Source organism: Triturus cristatus, chromosome 1_2 (assembly GCF_964204655.1).
Source record: "Triturus cristatus chromosome 1_2, aTriCri1.1, whole genome shotgun sequence".
Classification (NCBI taxonomy): domain Eukaryota; kingdom Metazoa; phylum Chordata; class Amphibia; order Caudata; family Salamandridae; genus Triturus; species Triturus cristatus.
Window position 1 is genome coordinate 308,678,614 of NC_140580.1, and position 22,123 is coordinate 308,700,736.

Here is a 22,123-nt window from a genome sequence, read left to right on the forward strand (position 1 = left end):
AGGAAGTCAGGCTTTTCTACCTGCCTGACTTCCTCGCACATGCGCGGTGGTGAGCCGCCATCTTGGGTCTGATATCGGCAATCCTGACATTACCTCTATTCAGTGCTTAACCCTAAATGACCCACCTAAACCTTTATTTAATAGCACAGAAATTGTGGTATTTAAAAAAAATACCTGTGTGGTAAATTGCAGCTTGGTAAAGAATGCACGGTAAATGTAAAACCTAGAATATATACTTACCTGGGTGGTACTTACATGCATGGTAAAAGCTGTGTGGTAAAGGATGTTTGGTATTGATTGCATTCCATCGCAGGACTGTTCTCTCATATCGTGTAGGAGCTACTTCAAAAGGAAGTCTTTTTCCAGAGTGTTGGTGAAAACTGGTTTAGGAGATACCTATGATTATGGGAGCATCAGGGAAGAGTGGAATGGTAAAGGTTAATTCCCAGAGGAGAGAGCAGCATGTGGTAGTGGCTTGAGAATGATTTGAACCACTACACGAATGCTACTTCTCTTCTCTTAACTTCAAGAAGATGTAACATGGAAAGGTGGAGAACACTGGATCCTGAATGAAGTGAAATGTCAGGAATGTATACTAGACAAAGAGAGGGTACCTACGATATTTGCCCCTGATAATGAGTCTTTTCTTCAACGCAGAAGCAGGTGAAGAATGGTATGAAAAAAAGCAAGGAGGTTTGGGCAGGTGGCCTGGCAAGGCAATTAAGTTCTTTTTTTGGAAGTGCCACCTGAGTAGAACTGTTACCAAACATTAAAAACTTTACCCCATCATTTCAATTCCCTTAGAACGCTACTGACAGTGTGAACTCTTGCATGCTTCAAAAGCCAATTATCTCACCGCTTACACTCACTACTTCATGCACCTCTTCAAAGACACAAACTATTTTTCACTGTAAGGAGCCCGACGTCCTCCTTAGGCCTTCAATGAACAAAAGACTTTGCACCTGTCTATGCCCTCATACAAAGCCTTCACCTACGATCCATTCCAAAGGTGAGATGCAATGCTCCAGCCAAGCAGTACAGCATGAAGTGTGGATACCATCATCAGACATAAGCTCAAGATGACCTTGCACTTTCCACCCCTTAGTCCTTAGTGTGACCACTGCAAATCTCCAGATAGTGGCCCAATCACTAAATGCACCTCTACTATCTACACCAAAGGGTATATGAAAAGTCCTCATATGCAAGCAGACCATAGGTCATTGATGCTAGCATATCATAATTGTCAGGATTGGCTTTGCCTATTTCACAGAAATGGCAAATCAGTAAGCCCCCTCATATCCATCTGATATAAACCCAAAGAAAGGCCTCCCCATTTTAATCAGGGTCTTGTGAGAAAATCTAAGATTGCCACCACTGCAAACAAGGAAGAAGCCTCCTAACTTGATTTTCGAATGCATTTTTAGTATGCTCGTACTGAAGGAGTTTGAAGGATACTATACGAGAATCTGACTGACTAGGAGATAGCAGCTAAAAGTAAGTCTAACATCCACAAGGATGATGCTCTGGAAGACAATGAGGATATGAGTAAAAAATAGTGAAATATTTTTCGCCGGAAAAAGGTGCTGTTAAAAGGTAGAATCTTGAATGAAGAGGATGCAGGAAGTGATGATCCAAAATAAAAATTTATTTGCAAGTTACACAGGTAGAACAGCTCAGCCACCCAACTGCCTCTGGCTAGGTTCTCCAGCAATCTCTCACTCAGGTTCCACAAATGAGTCAGAGCATTTCAACAGTTCTAAAACACATACATGTCAAACACAAGAAGATTGAATTAAATAACATTACAACACATCTCCCTCCGTTATGTAAAAAAACAAAGAGATGAGCAAAAAACATTATGCAACATAGTCATCTAAATATCAAGGAGCACAAGTCTCCCTCTTTGATCTTCTCAGAACCACCGGGTCACTTTTGTCACAATCCCTACGATTATTTTTACACAAATGATCAATTTCCTTCTCTCTGCATATATCAACCCTGCCTAGATTCCAAACCCTATGGTCTGAGTTTCTCACAGCGTTATCAAATACTTTAATAACTGTCAAAAGCTTTGAGAATTTAGAACCAGAAACACCAAACCCAGGCTTCTTGATCATTACAAGGTCACCAACAGCAACCTTAGTTGACTTGACAGCATCTCTCACAGCATATTGTTTCTTATTTTTTAAACACTTTTGATCCTCTTTCAGGTCACTGAGTTTATCAGAGAGAAATTTATTAACCCACGGTGGTTCCAGAAAAGTATCAGCCTGTCTGTTACGAAAAAGGAGAAAAGGAGTTTTACCAGTTGTTGAGTGAGGTGTAAAACGATAAATGCCAACCCTCTTAGAGACCTCCTACTTCCAATCAAGACAGTTTTGCTTTGGTAAAGAAATGGTTTCTTTTATAACCCTATTAAATCTTTCAACAGTCCCATTAGAATCTGGGTGGTAAAGAGCACATTTCTTGTGAATAATACCACAATTGAGAATACATTCTTCCATCTCCTTAGAGACAAGTTGAACACCATTGTCTGTCAATAAAGTTTCTGGTATTCCTTCTCTTGTGATCAACGTTTTGAGAAAATCAATAACAGCTTTAGTATCAACATTTTTAGCAAAACTTATTTCAGGCCACCTGGATTAAAGATCTACTACGACAATTACATATGTATCAAGCCCATTACCATGTACAGGGCCCAAAATGTCCAGGGCAATATCCTTCCAAGGGCCACTGGGGCGAGACCTAGTTTCCATTGGTTAAGTTCTGATTCTTTGACTTTTTTCACTAAGAGAACATTGAACACATTCTCTAACCTGACACTCAACCTGAAGAGCCATACCAGGCCACCAGTATGTAGAACGCACTCTCTCTTTTGTTTTAGAGATGCCCAAATATGCATTATGTGCTAGATCTAGCGGATCCTTTCTTAAAGCAACTGGAGGGACTAACCTGTGACCTCTTCACAACATGCCTTCACCGGAGGATAGTTGATCTTTCACACTCCATTAGTCCCTTACAGACAAACCTCCTTATTCCTTGTGATGCCAGCCATCACAAATGAGTCTCATCAAGCTCTGAATCACTTTGTCTTCATCACAAGCATTACGCCATTGTTCTTGAGAAATTATTTTGTAATCAATCTCACAAACAAAATCATGCAAATGACCGAACGCTGTATCAACTTGGTCATCAGATTGAGAGACAGGAACCAATCTAGAGAGTTTATCAGCCACAAAGTTCTCTGATCCAGGGATATGTTTAACACAAAAATCATAACCCTGCAAACCAACAATCCACTTAGAGATTCTTGGTGAAATTGAATCTATACCTTTGTTGGAGAATACTTCACACAGTGGCTTGTGATCAGTTCTGACCATAAATGAAGTACCCCAAAGAATTTTTTTTAATTTTTTGATGGCCCAATATACCACAAGGGCTTCCCTTTCGATGAATGGTACTTAGACTCAGCCCCTTTAAGGCTCCTTGAAACAAACATGATGGTGTTATCCGGACATATGCCACCTAGATACAGAACAGCACCAAGACCCTTAAGGCTTGCATCTGTCGAGATGATAGAGGGTTTAGAAGGGTCAAAATTTCGAAGTTTAGGAGAAGTGAACAATCTACACTTTATCTCAATAAACTCATCCTCACATTTTTTATTCCAGTAAAATTTTACACCCTTTTTTAATAAGTTTCTCATGTTGAAAGAGCTCTCTGCAAAATTTTGAACAAACTTGTTGTAATACTCCACCATCCCAAGGAAGCGCCTGAGTTCCTCTTTGGATGAAGGAGCAGTAAGATCTTTGATGGTGTTAACTAACTCAGCTTTTGGAATTACACCATCAGCCGTAATAGAGTGGCCCAAATAATCTATTTTGTCAAGACCAAATTTACACTTTTCACGTTTTATGGTGAGATTGTGTGCACGAAGTCTGTCCAACACTAAGGGTGGGCGTAGTTCGCGAAGTAGCGCTTCGCGAAGCTACGCAAAGTGAAGTTCGCACTACGCGAGCTACGCGTAGCACTTCGCGAACTGCGTAGTAACATGTTCGCACTGTGCAAGATGTTGTTTTCAATGATTGCACAGTGCGGACAAGCAACCGGCACTGTGCAATCATTGAAAATGGCATCTTGCACAGTGCGAGCTGTAGTTTTCTGCTGCTCGAGTAGATTTTTACTCGAGCTGCAGCTTTCTCAACGCGAACTGGTAGTTTCTCATCGCGAGCGGTCGCGAGCATACGCGACCCCTCGCAATGAGAAACCTGACCTCCTCGCGTTGGGAATCTCGCCGGGAGGTTTATTTTCCATGTTCGCGATCGCGAACAAGGAAAAAGTCTCGCCAGGATGTCATTTTGCTTGCTCGCGGTCGCGAGCAAGCAAAAAATGACCGCAGCACTACGCAACACTACGCTACGCGTGTTCGCACTGTGCTACGTGCAGTTCGCGTAGCGCGAAGAAGCGCGAACTTCGCAAACTACGCGAGCGTAGCGTAGTGCTTCGCCCAGGCCTATCCAACACCTGCCGGACCCTGCTGTCATGTTCAGATTCATCACTACCATAGACCAAAACGCCATCCTGGTATACCCATATTCCAGGGACATTAACCAAAACTTTCTACATAACACGTTGGAAGACTGAAGCAGCGGACACCAGGCCAAAAGGTAATCTGACAAATCTAAAAGTCCCAAAAGGCTTAACAAAGGCAGTTAAATCTCTTGAGGACTAATCTAGTAGAATCTGATGATAAGCAGATGTTTAATCCATGGTACTGAAAATATTTGCACCACGGACCATAGTCAAAAGGTCTGAGATGCTAGGAAGAGGGTATTTGTCCACCGGCACACATTTGTTGAGCTGCCTGAGGTGAACACACAATCTCAAAGAGCCATCGGCTTTCCTGGCTGCTACAATTGGAGCCAACCAGGACGTACCTTCAACTTCTTCAATAATGCCTTGTGATTTAAGCTTCTCTAACTCACAGATCATTTCCTCTTTTACAGTAAAGGGAACATTCAGTACTTTGCTTGAAACTGGAACGGACCTGGAGCCAATTTTATTTTATGACAGTAACCCTTCAAACAACCAAGTTTGTCATCCATAACTTGAGGGTATTCCTCCATCAAATCTGTTTGCAATGGGGAGTGATGGTTTACTAGCTTAACAGCTTCCCTTTTTTTAGAATAATGGGAGGGTTGTTGTTGGGATCTAACATAACACCCAGATCTTTCTGATGCCACCAACTTATGATACTGTCCCCTTTCTTGGATACATAGATCTTACCTGAGGTGAAGCGATCTTCATATTCTATTAGACCGATGAAATAACCACGCAATTCAATAGGGTCCCCACCATATGCAAGGGGACAAATATCAGCTTTAAGTAAGTTGACTTTACTTTTCAATTTATGATCAAAAAATGTTGTGGAAACAATAGTAATTTTTGCACCAGAATCGAAAAAAGACCTTTGTCTTTTGCCCTTCAACCAGAATATGATCTAAGGGCCCATCACTCCCTACTTGTACAATAATTTGGCCGCACTCGAAGTCATGTACCTCTGCAGACAAATCATGCCCTACTTCATTGACCTTTTTTCTAGAGGATTTGATCCTGCTGGCAATAGCAAAGTGCCCCTTTTTCTTACAATAAGTACAGACTGCATTAAAAGCAGGACATGATTTATCATTAGCCCAGTGGCCAGAATTATTGCATCTGTAACATTTTCTATCTTTATTTAACTGAAATTGGGACTTATTCACTTGTTTGTCCTTAACTTGGACTTTGGCTTGAAAGTCCTTTGAGTTAGCATTCAAATTCGTGGTTGAGTTGACAACTGATACCTCTTTATTGAGATCTTTTTTGATCTCCTTAAGACACTCCAAGGAATGTTCAATTCATTTGGCCACTACCAAAACTTCATCTAGGGAAGGCCCATCCTTCAGCCATAGCTCAACACGCACATTTTCAGATATACAACCAAGCACAAATTGATCTCTAATTCTTTCTTCTATGAGTGTACCAAACTTGCAAGTAGAGGCTAGGGGCCTCATGTAGGTAAATATAATTTACCGATTCTTAAATACCGAACTTTACCGAATCGGTATTTATGAATCGGAAAGTTATATGTAGGTAATAATTCGGTAATAATTACCGATTCGGTAACATTCGGTATTGAAGAATCGGAATTTACCGAATCGGTAAATACCGAGGTGGTATTTACCGAATCGGTAAATACCGAATCGGTATTTACCGAATCGGAAAAACGAAAACACATGACTGGATGAAACAGCCAATCCTGTGCAACCACACCCCACCCAACCAGGAAGTGGCCACACCCAGGCAGGTGCACACAATCAACAGACCCTGGAGAGGCTGGGAGTGCAGAGGAGAGGCAGGGAGCCAGTGCCTGATTGTGCAGCTCAAAACCACCATGTCCAGCCAGAGGACACAGAGAGATGGCGGGGAAAAGAGGAGGAAGCAGAAATTCAGCCCCAGGGAACTCCAGGTGCTAGTGGAGGAGGTGGTGAAGCAGCACCAGAAGCTGTTTGGGAGGCAGTCCCTGCAAGTGCCAGAGTCTGAGAAGCGCAATATATGGCTGGGAATCCAGGCGCAGGTCAATGCGGTTGGAGTGACCCCCAGGGACATTGAGGTCCTGAAAAAGCGCTGGTACGACCTGAGGATCATCACAAAGAGGAAGATGGGGGAAATACAGAAGGAGGCCAGCCGGACAGGAGGTGGAATTAACAGGGCACCTGCCCTCACCGAACTGTAGGAGCTGGTGGAGGCCACAATAGAGCACGAGAGCGTCGTGGGCCTTGGGGATGCCGACAGCTCTGCCAGAGCCGCCACCCAACAAGGTAAGACGAATGCACAGCAATGTAGACCCCCCTACCCCTATCCCACATCCCCCATAGTGAAATGAGTATCCCACTCCAGTCCATGTGTTAGTGCAGACAGGCAATGCATTATGGGAGATGTAGTCAGGGAAACCCCAACCGTGAACTGAATAGCACAGAACAACAATGCATGGTACACACATTAGCCAAAAGGATGAAGGGGACAATGTGAGAGTGTTACATAAATTTATTGTGATGCTAGCAATGCAGGGCTTCAGGTACACTGAGCTGATGTTGCATTTCTGTCCACAGATGTAACATCGCGCAGGACTGCACATGCCACAGGAGAGAGGGCACACCGGCAAGACAGGTCAGCTCTGGCCAGCACAAGTTCCGCCCAGGGAGCATTGCCACAGCCACCATCACCACTACCACAGCCAGCATCACCACCACCACAGCCCGCAACACCACTACCACAGCCAGCATCACCTCAACCACAGCCAGCGTCACCTCTACCTCAGCCAGCATCGCCACTCATGTTTGAGTCACCGGCCACATCACCGCCTGCATTTGTGAGGTCGAGGAGGCGTGCTGCTGCCAGGTTGCGAGCGTTAGACACCACATCTGACGACAGCAGTGGCCCGGAGCCAAACACTATGCCCCAGGATGGGAGCCATGCCACTGTGCCCTCCACCTCACAGGGAGAACACACGGTGCAAGACGGCGCCGCAGGTCGCGGGTGCAGAGTCCACCAGCAGACGTCGACAGCCATAGGGTCTTCTCGGGGCTCGAGGGCAACATGCTGAAGCAACAGCGCCTGCAAACAAAGGCAGTTATGTCAGTGCAGCGACATATGCGTGGACTGAAAACCACTTTTGCCAACATGGACAGGAACATCAGCACAATGGCGGTGGGGATGGGTGACATGGCAGCGGGCATTCAGGACATCTCCCAGTCCATCAAACTGTTGTGCAGCAAATATGATGCTGACAGAGCTGCACGGCGCCGGGAACGGCAGAGGAGGGACAGCCATACCAGGGCACTCAACCGGCTGGCAACTGCCACATCACTACTCTGCCGGCGCTCTGTGTCTATGCAGGAGGGCCTGACACACTGCAGCAGCGACGTGTCTCGGGGGATGGTGCAGGTCACAAGTGCACTTGAGGTGCTATTGACCAGTCAGGCGGCCACAACTGGTGCAGGGGATGCTGCAGAAAGCATCGACACCAGCAGCAGGAGCAGCATAACACCCCCCGGTCCCAGATACCCGCAGGAGCAGCAGGCGGCTTGGGGCTGGCACTAGTGAGGAGGCTCAATCCGTGCCATCCCACACTGTAGCGCGTGGACGCAAGCATTAATGCAGCGCCGCATAGCCAAAGACTATTGGGTGACGTAACCCTGGACTTACTACTTGTACATACGCAATGTTGCCAGAATGGCATATTTTTGGTGTTGTGGTGTAGTGCCGCATTAAAACTACGTCATGACATACAACAACTGGCTGTGTCCCCTTACTTACTCAGAAATAGTTGCATGTGATCTCTGCCCGTCTCTCTCTCCCATCTGTTGCTGTTGCCACTCCAGCAGCGTTGGCCTCTGGCTGACCTGAATCATCCTCATTGTCCTCAAAATCTGTTAGTTCCACCTCTGTACCTCTCTTCGTGGCAAGGTTGTGCAGCATTGCACAAGTGGCAATGATCTTGCAACAGATGATGGGTGTGTACTGGCGTGCGCCTCCGCTCTTGTGGAGGCAGCGGAACCTGCTTTTCAATAGTCCAAACGTGCGCTCCACCACGTTGCGTGTAGATTTGTGTGCCACGTTATAACGTCTCTCACTCTGGGTTGATGGGTGTAGGTAGGGAGTGAGGATGAATGACCGCACGGCATATGCACTGTCGCCTAGGTGAGTAAAAGGGAACCATCAGTCACATGCCTCAATACACTATGATTTGCAAGTTTCATGGGGCGTCACTGTTACTTACCTAGCAGGTATCCCTCTCCAAATTCTCCGGAAAGCAGTCGTGTGTAGATCCCACTGTTCTGGAAGATGTAGGAGTCGTGGGTGCTCCCAGGAAACTTTGCAACAATATCAGTGATGATGTTCCCTGCATCGCAGATTACCTGCACATTGATGGAGTGGGTGGACTTTCTGTTCCTGTAGATGTGCTCAGTGGCAGCTGGTGGGCAGATTGGGATGTGTGTGCCATCAATACAGCCAATGACATGGGGGAACTGTGCCATGTGATAAAAGTCAGTTTTAGTTTTCTGCAGTTCAGCCTGTGTGTTTGGGAAGCTGATGTAGTGGTGCATTCTCTGCATCATGGCATCCAGGAACTTCCTGAAGAAACGGGACAGGCAACTCTGGGATACACCGCCCACCGCAGCTATCACCCCCTGGTAACTGCCAGATGCGAGTAGATGTAGGCTGCAGAGCACCTGCACATGTGGTGGTATGGCATGCGCCCTTCTTGTTGGCTGGTCCAGGAGTGGGTGCAGGTCCCTGATCAGGTCCATGATGGTTTTTGGGTGTAGCCTGTACCTTTCATGTATCTCTGCGTCAGTCTGTTGAAAGAGTGTGATGCGCTGTCTGTAGATGCGTTCCTCCCGTCTCCAAATCCTCAGACCTGCTGCCTGTAGACGTAGGCGCCTTGCAATGACATACAGAGCGGCCATGTTGTCCACGCTGTTGCATTTTGGGATTGCTTATATGCACTGTTGATGCTTACCACCTGCTTTCAATCTGTGTTAATTACCGACTCTTAATTACCGAATTTCATGGATTTCTTAATTACCGAATTTACCTACATGTCTTTTTCAGTTTTACCACTTCATATTTACCACTTCATATTTACCACTTCATATTTACCGATTCGGTAAATCTGTATTCGGTAAATATGAATCGGTATTTACCGCTTCATATTTACCGAAAACTGGTTTTTGGCCTCCTACATCTCACTTGACTAAATACCGGTCGGTAACGGCATATTTACCGAATTTCGGCCATTACCGACCGGTATTTAGCTACCTACATATGGCCCTAGGTGTTTAAATCTGTGACGTAATTCTCAATACTCTCCCCTTCTTTTTGTATCCTCCTCCCAAAATGATAACGTTCTAATATTTTACTTACTTTTGGTAAATAATGAGCATCGAGTTTGTTCATGCATATCTCAAATTCATTTAGATTCGCTGCAGCACTATCTGGAACATCAGGAAGGTGATCGAAAACATCTTGAACTTCTGACCTCAGACAGTGCAGAACCAAAGCTGTTCTCCTTTCAGTACTGAGAGAATTACCACAAACACGAGCATAACGCTCAAAAACTTTCTCCATTTTGACCATTTTATTGGTGGATCACCTGGTGATTGTAGGAAAAACGGGGGCGCAGTAACATTTTGCATGGCTGAAATTGAAATAATTTAATGAACAATCAAGCTGTGCGTGTCAGCGAGAAGAGTACGTAGCTGTGCGTGTCAGCAAGAAGAATATGTAGCTTCCACTGCTCCAGACACAGCCTTTTAAAATAAAAAAAACAAGTTGAAGATGTTTATTAAATAACTAGGCTGTGTGTGGCAGCGAGAAGAATATGGCGTGAATATGCAGCTGTGCGTGTCAGCGAGAAGAATATGTATTCTCCACTGACGTTTATAAATAAGTAAGCTGTGCGTGTCAGCAAGAAGAATATGCAGCTCCTACTGTTCCATATGCAGCCTCTATTGTTCCAGACTCGCCCTTTTAAACAAACAAATTGAAGTCATTTATTAAGTGGTAGGAGTTTGTATGCAGAAGATGTGTGTAAACACCACTGAATAAAAGGTTCCAAATAAACTTTCAACACGCTCCTTAAGGTGAAGATGCTGTGCGTGTCAGCGCAGTGAGTAAGTAATACCCTTTCCAAAAAAAATTATGTGAACACAAGAGATGTATTTAATGAGATGAAAGTCTCTTTTCAAGCTGTGCGTGTCAGCAAGAGAAAGTGGAGAATTTACATTAAGACGCGATTTTGTAATTTGACAAGAGAAACGTCTCAAAAGCTACACTCTCTTTAAAATAGTGAGCGGAAGGCTTTAAAAGTATTTAGAGGCTCAGTTTATAATTGTAAAGGAAGCAGAGACAGGCAATGGATCACGTTGTAAAAGGACATTGCATTTCACAGACAATTGGTTTGCGCTGTAAAAGGATGTTGTATTTCACACCCGTGGCGGCTGTGTATACGGGTTACGAATGCACAACGTTGCTAGGAAACTGGAGCAAACACGCTGGACGTAAGTATTGCGTTCCAGACGTTCCTCTGGGACACTAGTGCTGGATGTAGGTGTTGCGTTCCAGACGTTCCTCTGCGTCAGTGCTAGAGACATCACAAGCATCAAGAATGAATGTACATGGACACGTGAGTTCCTCTAGAGAAGTGCGATGTAAATTTTAAATAAAAACTAGCAGGCAACTTTTCGAACAACGAAAATAAAGTTTGTGGGGAATAATAAAGGGTATTAAAATGTCAAATAGGCGCAAGCAACCCACAGTTAGTAGTAAACCCAGCGGCACTTAAACAAGCTGTAGACTCGCTTAAAAGAGGAAAAGTCTTACTTGAAGATCACGTAAACGTTGAGAACAAATGCCAAACCTTTTGTTGTAAAGCTTGTAGAGATTTCATAGGCATGCTTTTGGTAGTAGTTCGTAGAAAGTTTCCTATGCTGAAAATCTCATCTATTCTTTTAGTAGTCGGTTAAACTGTTTGAAGAGGGTAATTTTGGAGTTGAGCTGTTCTTGATGTTTCCCAGTCGTCGCCATTGTTAAAAGGTAGAATCTTGATTGAAGAGGATGCAGGAAGTGATGATCCAAAATAAAAGTTTATTTGCAAGTTACACAGGTAGACCAGCTCAGCCACCCAACTGCCTCTGGCTAGGTTCTCCAGCAATCTCTCACTCAGGTTCCACAAATGAGTCAGAGCATTTGAACAGTTCTAGAACACATCCATGTCAAACACAAGAAGAGTGAATGAAATAACATTACAACAGGTGCCTTAAAAAGATATCCTACCCCATGAACCTTCTTAATCTCTCCTACTAACTGACACATCAGGATCTGTCCACCACCCCACCACTCGAGATGACACTGCATTTCACCGCCCCCATGCACTCCATACTTTCAATGTTCCCAATCGTAACCTTTATGAGAGTGGAAGACACTGAACCATCAACTCCATCATTTCTGGTCTAGAAAGGACTGGAGCCCCTTGGCCACCACTGAATGGGAGATATTGGAAACATGAATGCAGGTTTGAAAGTGAGGAAATTCTTAATGTTGCAGCGTGAATAAACTGCCTGGTATAAGTTAATGAGTGTCTTTTGCAAAATGCATCATGTCAGTCATTTATAGCATTGTCGGGACACAACGGACACAAACATGTAGGGATTGTTGATATGCAAAAAAGCACCGACCGTGGGTAGTCGACTGTTATTTGATACCACATGACTTGTCTGTATAATGTACCAAATGAAATGCTGATCCTGAAACATAATGACAACGTTTTGAAAGACAGTACAAAGTTTTTTAAATGCTGCTAAACCAAATCACATTTTGAGCTTATTAGCATTATTTCTCAAAGAATCTATTTATCTAAGCTTAAAGGTGCAATAAATCAGAACAGATATTAATTTGCCTCATCCTGCTTTTGGCAACATGATCTTCTTTATTACTCTAGGTGACAGTCTGTTTATTTGGAGTCATGTAGGGACATTTGCATGTAATATTTCTGCAGAACCAAAGTTGTTGAGATTTATATTGATTACTAAATGCATGTGTTTTTCCACCAGTTTCATTTACCTTTGCTGAAGTTCTTAGGCAAGGCATAGTTCACATTCTGCCACAGAACTTTGACAAATTAATTCATTGTTGAATGAATATTGAGGCTTAATACAGAGAACTGAAGAAAAGCAGTACAAAGAAATCTTCTGCTTTTTGTAAAAAACATTCAGCTCAGGGCACACAATAAAAGCTCACTGAGTATGTAAAGAAACAGAACACCATCCCTGTGATGGATATCATTCCGATTGGGTCACCAACTGAGACTTGCCTCATTAATATTTATGACGTAGGTAGATTTGCGACCCACTGGGAATTGGTAATTTAAAATTAAAGATGAGTGCATTAGGAATAGCAACATCCTAACTGTGATTCAGAGAAAATTGCAATCAGGAGTACTTATGGTCCACAGAAAAAAATGAACACAGAGCTATGGGCCAGATGTTCAACCATACCATTTTGCGACTCGCAAATTGCACCAAATTGCGAGTCGCAATTTGCGACTCACAAAATGCTATGTACAACAGTGTCTCATGAATATTAATGAGGCTGTCGCAATTTGCGGCCCCATTGGGATGCCTGGCACTCCCAGGGATGGTGGCCTGCTGGGGTCAGCAGACCACCATGTATGGGACTGCTTTTAAATAAAGCACTTTTAAAAAAATAAATACAGCCCGTTTCCCTAAAGGAATACGGGATGCATTTAAAAAATAAAAATTAAACCTTTCAGTTTCATTTTTTTAAAGGGCAGACAGTGGTCCCTGGGACCACTACCGGCCCTTAAAAAATAATTGTGCATGCATTCCCAAATGGGAAGGGGTCCCCTGTGGACCACTTCCCGTTTGCGAGTGCCTTACCACCCTTCTGTGAAGGGTGGTAAACTACGAGTGTTTTGCGATCAACATTCATACATATGTTTTGGAGTCGCTATTAGGAAGGGACGCCCTTGGAACGCCCCTTCCTAATTGCGAGTCGCTAACCCTGTTTTGCGAGTCCCTAATTGATTAGCGACTCGCAAAATAGGGTTGGTACATAGGCCACACGTTTTATGCGGTCGCAAACTGGCCTAAAACCCCTTTGTGGCTGCAAAAAACAGACGTACATCTGGCCGTATATTCTATAGAAACTATAAATGCACTTACCTCCTAAATAACTTACAAAACACACATCATACAACTCCCCACTGTGGAAAAACACACAAAAAACACAAACAGGGACAAAAAAATGCCACACATAATAAACAAGCAAAAAAGATTAAGAAAACAACTTAAAACGACTACATTCAAAACATGATGACCACCCTGAGAAAATGCCTTAACGATTCTCAGGGGCCTAAACAGTAAACTTAAGCTGCAACAAAATCCTTGAACTTAACAGGCATTCTTGATTCACGACTTGAAGGAGTATTCAAAGACTGTTCTCCAATGACCTCTCCAAATGAATGTTCAGTTACAACCTGGAGTACACAGTCATGCTAAACATCATCAGTCACACTCCTCTTGAACTACACAAAACACTCAGCATTGGTACTAGAAAGACAGGTCAATTCATATTAATCATCCTTGCATCAGCACTGACTTCCCCATTAAACGTGGGTAGTCTAGAGACACTCTACAGGTACCATTGTTTAACAAAGCCAATGTTTTCCTTATATGTTTATATGTATAATCTATAAAATCTTGTTACCCCTCTTTTTAACACACATTGGCTTTTTTAATTGTACAAGGCCTCCCAGAGATGAACAATGACTCTTTCCCTTCCGCCTATGTGCTGTTTCTTCGAAATATTCCTACTTGCTTCCTGATACATGGCATCAATAGATTAGGATTTCATGAACTCTATTAGTCGTTCAGGATTTAACTTGGTGTATTTTGAGGATCTGTGCCCTGTAGTTCAGTTTAAATTGCATGAAAACTGTAGTGTGGAGTGGAGTGCAATAATACACTCAAAACAAATCCAAGATATATTGTTCTACATCTAATCGAGACTGGAGTGCCTTCTGGACGCCTTCTATCATGATCCTACTAAATCTTTACATAAACTCATTCATATTAGGAGAATACAAGGCTACACACTTCTGTGTAATACCAAAACCCCTAAGAAAATATTATTCAACTTGTTGGAAATTAATTTCATTCCATTGCCAAACAGAATAGAGGAGGGATTCCCCTCTTTGTGGAAACAGTCCTTAAGGAAACTAATGACCTGTTCAGCTACCTGAGTTCCACCCTCTTTGATAAATAATCAATCACTAGGATTGCATACAGCTTACTAGGTGACCACCTCTCATAAGGATCTAACAAATATATGGCTTACTCCTTCTATGGTGCAGATAAAAACTTATCCAAACCAATTTTAGAGTGAAATATTTTTAAACCTTTGTCTGAAATGGAGCATTTTTTCACAAAGACTTATATTTAGTCGTCCATACATGGCATCTAATAACATGCCCACACTATGTCGTACCATTGTGACCACTATATTCTAATGATATATGGAATTATGTGGCAGAAGGGACCAAATTATTTAGCGGGTTTGACTAAATAATGCAGCAAGAAAAGTAAAACTATGCAGCATAATGCAGCACAGTTTGTGATAGTATTGCTTCTGTATTTCAGCATTCCTACACATGGTAACACTGCCTGGACAAATCTTCCGGCTTATTCGTACGAGCTAACAGTGAAATCCAGCAATAAGCAATTGAAAGATGACCATTCAACCTTTTCGGAGGGCTTTTTACTGCAAAGAGACACGTTTTGAGGATTCTCCACAAATAGGATGTAAAGTCACTTTTATTAAGAGCACAAGTACATTTGTCCAACCCCAGGCAGGCTCAGAGGCATCTCCCATCATTCAAGAATTCCAGTGAAATGGCCAGCAGGCTCAGAGAGACAGCTAGGACAAACCAGACATTACCTTGAACAACCATGTAGTCCCTATGATGCAACACATCCCCCATTCTAATAAAAACAAAACGCTGTAACAGTACTCAATATGGAAAAACATTTGGAAGATAATAATATGAATGGCCATAACAGGATATTATTTAGGTGCATACATAATCAGCCAATCTCTTTGGTCTCTTCCTGACACGTGATTCTGGTTTCACCCCAACACGGAATTGTGGGTCAACATCAAGGTTGGTTTTCATGTCCAAATTACGTTTTTCAATTTTGCCTCACATTCTTGGCTCCAAATCATTACACTTAGTCACCTTTCTCACATTTCACCACTTTCCATGATTCAGATGCACCTCATTGCCTCTATCATCAGAAACCCTCATTAGAGATGACCACTTGGAAGTCCCCTTTCTGATGTGCCCTCCAATGCACACTCTCACCCAATCTCCTTCTTCAAACACTCTCTTCTTCAACCTTTCATTATGTTTTCCTGCGTATTGATGTTGGTGCCTACCTATTCTGTCACACAGCGCACCATTATCTATCTACACTTGCGAAGTTCTCTTCATCCAAGATGGAACCACAGCAATATACACTACCCTTTCTTTTAATACAAAAAAAGGTGTTTTTTTTGTTATGGAATAAGGATGAGCAGAAGTACTATAACTCCCTAACATATTCCTCACATCCTTCTTCCAATTTAAACCGTTTCCTGAAGCTAACTGAATATTTTCTTCTAACACTCCATTCAACTAAACCATTTTCACAGGGATTATAAACAGCAGTTTTATAATGTTTAATCCCCTGTTTTTTGAAGAAATCTTCAAATTCTTCACTAATAAATTGCGGGCCATTATCCGATACAACCACTTCAGGACGACCTTCTCTCCTAAATATTTTCTTATTAAAGGAAATCAAATTAGTCCGACACAATGGCAGATTTACTAGACTTAGACATTCAAATGGGTCACAGATTACAATTGCACTTTTTCCCAGGCTCTTTTAGGAAATGCCATGGGTACTATGGGCGTTTCTGAAACCTTATTGGATTTATTACCTGATGTGCAAGGTACTCAATTTCGATAGACCCTCTCTGCTTGATTAGCCATCCCAGGCCACCAAAAACCATTGTGTGCCCTTCTTTTTATAGCGGATATACCGCCGTGTCCTTCATGCAATAGAGCTAATAACCTTTAAAGCAAATCCCTGGACACAACCAACCTAGCACATCTTCTGACAATGCCCTTTACAACAGACAATTAATTGGACACTGGTAAAAACTCACTTGTTTAGTTTTTCTTCCTAACTTAAATTTCCTGAATTACATAGTTAGGCCACTAACAACTGCATAGTTCTATCCTCCAATAATACCTTCTTCCACTCATCTTGTCAAATGGCTCAATTACAAACATCTTTTATCTCAGCTATCATCCTCTCTTTATCTTCTTCTTGAGTACTATCATCACTAAATTTTCTTGGATCCTGGTACATATTTGATTGTGAATGTAAATACTTATTGGCAGTACAACCATTTGGCTATGCAGGGTGTTGCTTTCCCAGCCCCTTTCATGGCAAACAAATCAATTAACACCTCACCAGCAGGTCAATGCCTCCTTTGCCACACCTCTCAAAGTATGTGACACAAAAGCCAAGACTTTTTCATGTTCTTTGTCTACTTGCATTAAGACCGCACCAAGAATGTACCCATTGGCATCCATTACCACAATAGATACATCCTGGGGATCAAATGGTTTCAAAATGCTACCATTGACAATCGATTTTTTCACGTTGTCAAACACAAACTGACACTCGTCAGACCATTCATATTTAGCTCCTCTCTTCATCATAGAATGTAAAACACGCACCTTTTCAAAGAACTACTTAACAAATTTGGAGTGATACTAGTCGTAAAAAACACTTTAATTGCTCTCTATCCTTCGAAGAAGGTGCTTTCTCAATGGCTTCAATCAGCTTCAACTTGGGCGCACCACCTTGCGAAGACAACGCATGTCCCAAATATTCCACCTTTTCTTCCCTAAACCTACACTTGTCTATGCCTACAGTTAACCCAGTGTGCTCCAATTTGTCCAGAACCTTCTTAGCAGAATCATGTTGTTTCCTATCAGAATCCCAATTCAAAATTTCATCCTGGAAAAACAACACAGATAATCCGTGCAACACACCTTGCATAATCCTCTGAAATACCACAGACGCAGAGGTCAAAACAAGAGGCATATGTATAAATTGGAATGCACTTTCTGGTGTGATGAAAGATGTAATATTCTTATGAAATACTTTTGAAATACATTGAAAAAAGATGGTAGAGGAGGGTTGGTTCCTGGTCAGTTAATGTGTTGGTCTACTTTTCTCTCTGCAGCTAAGCACAGTCCTCTGCCCTACCTAAGGGAAGTTTTCCTGTACCGCAGCAGGTGCAGTAGGCACACTAAGATTGCGCACCTTCGCGGCATGCCTACTTACTCCTAATCAGTTGTAGGGTAGGTCAGCACCTGGCCCAGATGAAATGCCTAAAATCCTGCTGAGCCACAGGGCATGAAATATGTTTACCCTCACATCACTCTCCTTGAAGTTGTCTAGGATCACTAACTGCTGCAACAGCAAACTTGCTTTTATACTTGCAAATGGGACCACTTTATTACAACAAGTCTTTGGTACCCCTTAGGCTATTTTAAACACCACACCATGCCTCCCTATACTTACATCCTCACTTGCACTTATCTTGACAGTTTACATTAGAAGATCTCCGCAAAAGAGCCCCCTCAAGGGATCGTTGGACATTGCAGCACTGACCCAATGAGGAGCAGCCCAATGATGAAGTATGACACCCATTTGGGTGTGTGAGGGTATTCACTTCTGATCTATCGTATACTTCTGATCAGCCCCTTGATAATAACTGATAGCTTTGCTTATGTATTTTTTCCACTTTAGAAGAACAGCATCTCTCTTATATGTTAAAATACTTAATTTGCAAGGTTGAAATGGCAATTTAAAACTGCACAAACAGGCTTAAATGTCAGGCCTGAGACATGTTTCAAGCACTACATAAGTGGGTGGCACAATAAGTGCTACAGGCTCAATAGTAGCCTTCAATTTACAGGCCTGGGTACATGTAGTATAGCTTTACTAGGGACTTATAAGTATATTAAATATGCTGACTAGAGATAAGCCAATGTTATCATGATTTAAGGATGGAGCACATGCACTTCAACACCGGTTAGCAGTGGTAAAGTTTACAGAGTCCTAAGGCCAACAAAAACAAGATCAGAAAATCATGGAGTGGTAAGGCAAAAGGTTTAGGGGAAAACTGCCCATGGCCCCAGCCACGCACATTGTTGTTGTCCAGGATGCAATTTCAGATGTATATGTATATAAAATCATCCTTATCCCCCTTTACCTTAACCCACTCATAAACCCAACAGTCACCTTACGTCCCTTTACCTCTAACCAACCTAAAACCCTAAAATCTCCCATACCTTCCTTTACTTGTACCCACCCCGTAACCCTAAAATCGCCCTCTTCACCCTTTACTTCTATTCAGTGCTTAACCCTAAATGACCCACCTAAACCTTTTTTTAATAGCACAGAAATTGTGGTATTTAAAAAAAATACCTGGGTGGTAAAGTGCAGCTTGTTAAAGAATGCATGGTAAAGGTAAAACCTAGAATATATACTTACCTGGGTGGTACTTACATGCATGGTAAAAGCTGTGTGGTGAAGGATGTGTGGTATTGATTGCATTCCATCGCAGGACTGTTCTCTCATATCGTCTAGCAGCTACTTCAAAAGGAAGTCTTTTTCCAGAGTGTTGGTGAAAACTGGTTTAGGAGATACCTATGATTATGGGAGCATCAGGGAAGAGTGGAATGGTAAAGGTTAATTCCCAGAGGAGAGAGCAGCATGTGGTAGTGGCTTGAGAATGATTTGAACAACTACAGGAATGCTACTTCACTTCTCTTAACTTCAAGAAGATGTAACATGGAAAGGTGGAGAACACTGGATCCTGAATGAAGTGAAATGTCAGGAATGTATACTAGACAAAGAGAGGGTACCTACGATATTTGCCCCTGATAATGAGTCTTTTCTTCAACGCAGAAGCAGGTGAAGAATGGTGTGAAAAAAAGAAAGGAGGTTTGGGCAGGTGGCCTGTCAAGGCAATGAAGTTCTTTTTTTGGAAGTGCCACCTGAGTAGAACTGTTACCAAACATTAAAAACTTTACCCCATCATTTCAATCCCCTTATAACGCTACTGACAGTGTGAACTCTTGCATGCTTCAATAGCCAATTATCTCACCACTTCCACTCACCTAAAAGCACCACTTGGGGAGTGACCCTCTGCAAATATGATGAGCCCATTATCCCCGATGAGTAACCAACACGTGAAATCAACCAAGATGTGTGGTTGCTCAAAGACAGAAACAGGCACTCCTGTGTCCTGAAAGACTATCTTCCACAAAATCTATCCATCTTCTGCTCAACTATTGCAGCACCCCCAAATGGTCAGTTACAGGGCAGTGCCATCTAGTCTAAGATACCAAAATATCGAGTTCCACGGCTGCATATCTCAGCATCAGTGCATCACCCTCACCCTCCAAGGACACAAGCTATTTGGGCTATGTTTGGGAAACATCTGATCCTGAGGCTGTAGTTCATGCCATGAGTATACTTCATGCACCTTTTCAAAGACACAAACTATTTTTCACTGTAAGGAGCCCGACTTCCTCCTTAGGCCTTCAATGAACAAAAGACTTTGCACCTGTCTATGCCCTCATACAAAGCCTTCACCTACGATCCATTCCAAAGGTGAGATGCAATGCTCCAGCCAAGCAGTACAGCATGAAGTGTGGGTAACATCATCAGACATAAGCTCAAGATGACCTTGCACTCTCCACTTCTTAGTCCTTAGTGTGATCACTGCAAATCTCCAGATAGTGGCCCAAACTCTAAATGCACCTCTACTATCTACACCAAAGGGTATATGAAAAGTCCTCATATGCAAGCAGACCATAGGTCATTGATGCCAGCATATCATAATTGTCAGGATTGGCTTTGCCTATTTCACAGAAACGGCAAATCAGTAAGCCCCCTCATATCCATCTCATATAAACCCAAAGTAAGGCCTCCCCATTTTATTCAGGGTGTTGTGAGAAAATCTAAGATTGCACCACTGCAAACAAGGAACAAGCCTCCTAACTTGATTTTCTGATGCATTTTTAGTATGCTCGTACTGAAGGAGTTTGAAGGATACTATATGAGAATCTGACTGACTAGGAGAGAGCAGCTAAAATTAACTCTAACATCCACAAGGATGATGCTCTGGAAGACAATGAGGATACGAGTAACAAATAGTGAAATATTTTTCGCCGGAAAAAGGTGCTGTTAAAAGGTAGAATCTTGAATGAAGAGGATGCAGGAAGTGATCCAAAATAGAAATTTATTTGCAAGTTACACAGGTAGAACAGCTCAGAAAGCCAACTGCCTCTGGCTAGGTTCTCCAGCTATCTCTCACTCAGGTTCCACAAATGAGTCAGAGCATTTGAACAGTTCTAAAACACATATATGTCAAAAACAAGAAGATTGAATGAAATAACATTACAACACATCTCCCTCCGTTATGTAAAAAAACAAAGAGATGAGCAAAAAACATTATTCAACATAGTCATCTAAATATGAAGGAGCACAAGTCTCCCTTTTTGATCTTCTCAGAACCACCGGGTCACTTTTGTCACAATCCCTATGATTATTTTTACACAAATAATCAATTTCCTTCTCTCTGCATATATCAACCCTGCCTAGATTCCAAACCCTATGGTCTGAGTTTCTCACAGCGTTATCAAATACTTTAATAACTTTCAAAAGCTTTGAGAATTTAGAACTAGAAACACAAAAGTCAGGCTTCTTGATCATTACAAGGTCACCAACAGCAACCTTAGTTGACTTGACAGCATGTCTCACAGCATATTGTTTCTTACTTTTCAAACACTTTTGATCCTCTTTCTCCTTCCAGGAAACTAAGTCAGGACCACTGAGTTTATCAGAGAGAAATTTATTAACCCACGGTGGTTCCAGAAAAGTATCAGCCTGTCTGTTACGAAAAAGGAGAAAAGGAGTTTTACCAGTTGTTGAGTGAGGTGTAAAACGATAAATGCCAACCCTCTTAGAGACCTCCTACTTCCAATCAAGACAGTTTTGCTTTGGTAAAGAAATGGTTTCTTTTATAACCCTATTAAATCTTTCAACAGTCCCATTAGATTCTGGGTGGTAAAGAGCACATTTCTTGTGAATAATACCACAGTTGAGAATACATTCTTCCATCTCCTTAGAGACAAGTTGAACACCATTGTCTGTCAATAAAGTTTCTGGTATTCCTTCTCTTGTGATCAACGTTTTGAGAAAATCAATAACAGCTTTAGTATCAACATTTTTAGCAAAACTTATTTCAAGCCACCTGGATTAAAGATCTACTACGACAATTACATATGTATCAAGCCCATTACCATGTACAGGGCCTAAAATGTCCAGGGCAATATCCTTCCAAGGGCCACTGGGGCGATACCTAGTTT